The following is a 2,570-nucleotide window of genomic DNA, read 5'->3' on the forward strand; positions in this document are numbered from 1 at the left end:
TTACCCAGGCTGGTCTTGAACTCCTGGCCTCAGTCCTCCCAGCTCAGCCTCCCGAGTGGCTGAGACTACAGGGGGAGCCACAGTGCCTGGCTAACATCTTTCCTGTCCCAGGATATGAGATTGAATAGTCCTCCTGTCTCCTTAGGCCCCTCTGGACAGGGACAGTTCTCAGACTGCCTCTGTTTCCATGTTCTGGACAGTTTTCAGGAGCACTGGTCAGATAGGGCAGTGGTTCTCAACCTTCTTAATGCCGTGACCCTTTAATACAGTTCCTGTGGGCCACGACCCCCAGGTTGAGAACCTCTGTGAGAGGGTGTCCCACTGTTGGGATTTGTCTCGGTTCTTACAATAGCATGTGGGTTGTGTGTTACTGCGAGAGGTGACGCGCCCTTCTCAGCAGGCCGTGTGAAAGGCACATCTGTCACTGTGACTTATTGTTGATGTTGACGGCACCCGGCTGAGGTGGTGTTAGCCAGGTGTATCTGCCCCAGAGTTTCCCTCTCCCTGCCTCATACTGGCCTCTTAGGAGGGATGTCACTACATACAGCCCATGCTAATGGAGTGGGGAGTTACGTTTTCCCTTATCTTACTTATGTATTCATTTATTTTGAGACAGAGTCTCGAGCTGTCATGCTAGGTAGAGGGCTGTGGCGTCATAGCTCACAGCAACCTCCAACTCCTGGGCCCAAGTGATCTTCTTGCCTCAGTTTTTCTATTATTTTAGTAGAGCTGGGGTCTTGCTTTTTGCCCAGGCTGGTCTTGAACTGGTGAGCTCAAGCCATCTGCCTGCCTCTGCCTCCCAGAGTGCTACCTTCTTGTTTTAATTTAATCGTTTTTTAATTAGAGATGGGGTTTCTGTGTGTTGCCTAGACAGGAGCACAGTGGCTATTCGTGGGCATGATCAGAGCACACTGCAGCCTTGAGCTCCTACCCCAAATGGTCCTCCTGCCTTAGCCTCCCAAGTAGCTGACACTACAGGCATGCACCACTGGCCTGTCTCATGTTTTAAACAGTGTTCTAACACTTTGAAATAGATTAATTAGAAAGTCTCAGTCTAGGGCCAGTTTGTTGCTATACTAGATCCAGTGACTGTCAAAACCAAGTTCTTGATTGTGGTGATGATTTCACGGGTGTAAATGTGTATCAGAACTTACCAGATTGTATACTTACATGGACTCAAGTATACCTCAGTAAGTTGTTTTTAAAAGTCTTGAAGAGACACCAAAAAAAAAAAAAAAAAAAAAAACCAGGCTGGGGCGGCGCCTGTGACTCAAAGGAGTAGGACACCAGCCCCACATGCCAGAGGTGGTGGGTTCAAACACAGCCCCGGCCAAAAACTGCAAAAAAAAAAAAAAAACAGGCTGGAAGGAGAGAATTGTAGCATTCCCTGGCTGTGCTGTGAGAGCACGATACTGAATTTTCAGTTCAGCCTATTAATTCTACTTCCTAAGGTACAAGTAGGTCTTTTAGGTGAGATGTCACTTCTGACAGCAAAATTACCTGGTAATGGAACCTTTCCAGACATCTATTTCTTTAGAAAAAGTCTGCAAGTTGGAATAGGTGTTTTTTAGTTCAATAAATGAACAAAACCATGTAACATCTTTAACTCTTCAAATGCTTTGTCATAAGAGGAATCTCCTGGAGTAGTATAAAGTTTTCTTAGTCCTTTCCAAACTTATTAATAAGCATAGTAAAATTTCTACCATATTTCTTTGGACACGGGATCTCTCTTTCTGCCCAGGCTGCAGTGCAATGGACTGGTCATAGATCACTGCAACTCCTAGCTCCTGGGTTTAAGTGCTGGTCTTGAGCTTCTGAGCTCAAGTGATCCACCCACCTCGACCTCCCAGAGTGCGAGGATTACTGCACTTGGCCAGTATTATTATTTTAACTATTGACAATGTATCTTCTCCAATACAGAGGGGCCCACTACAAAAATGGTATTTCATGATCAGGAAAATTAGCAAATATTACACAATGAGCTGAGCTATAATTGAACTATCTGTGCATTTTTCAAAACCTTCCATACTTAAACATTCGCATTTTACTTGTTACTTCAAGTCTGCATCTTCCAACGGTATTTAGGTATTTACAGACAGAAGTGTGGATTCCAGTGTTGCCACGTTCGCCTCTGTGTATTAGTCGTCTTTACTGTGGCAGGAAAAAGTGATTCCACAATGGTTTATGGCTTTTTGTCTTTGGCATTTAATTAAGAAGCCTCTGGGCAGCGCCCGTAGCTCAGTGGGTAGGGTGCTGGCCACAACACCGAGGCTGGTGGGTTGGAACCTGGCCTGGGCCAGCTACAACAACAATGACAACTGCAACAACAACAACAGATGGTTGAGCGTTGTGGTGGGCATCTGTAGTCCCAGCTACTTGGGAGGCTGAGACAAGAGAATCACTTATGCCCGGAGTTTGAGGTTGCTGTGAGCTGTGATGTTGCAGCACTCTACTGAGGGTGACATAGTGACACTCTGTCTCAAAAAAGGTGGGGGAGGCAATGCCTATGGCTCAAAGGAGTAGAGTGCCAGCCCCATACACCTGAGGTGGAGGGTTCAAACCTGGCCTTG

Source organism: Otolemur garnettii, unplaced genomic scaffold (genome assembly GCF_000181295.1).
Source record: "Otolemur garnettii isolate 467f Iridium unplaced genomic scaffold, OtoGar3 scaffold00097, whole genome shotgun sequence".
NCBI lineage: Eukaryota > Metazoa > Chordata > Mammalia > Primates > Galagidae > Otolemur > Otolemur garnettii.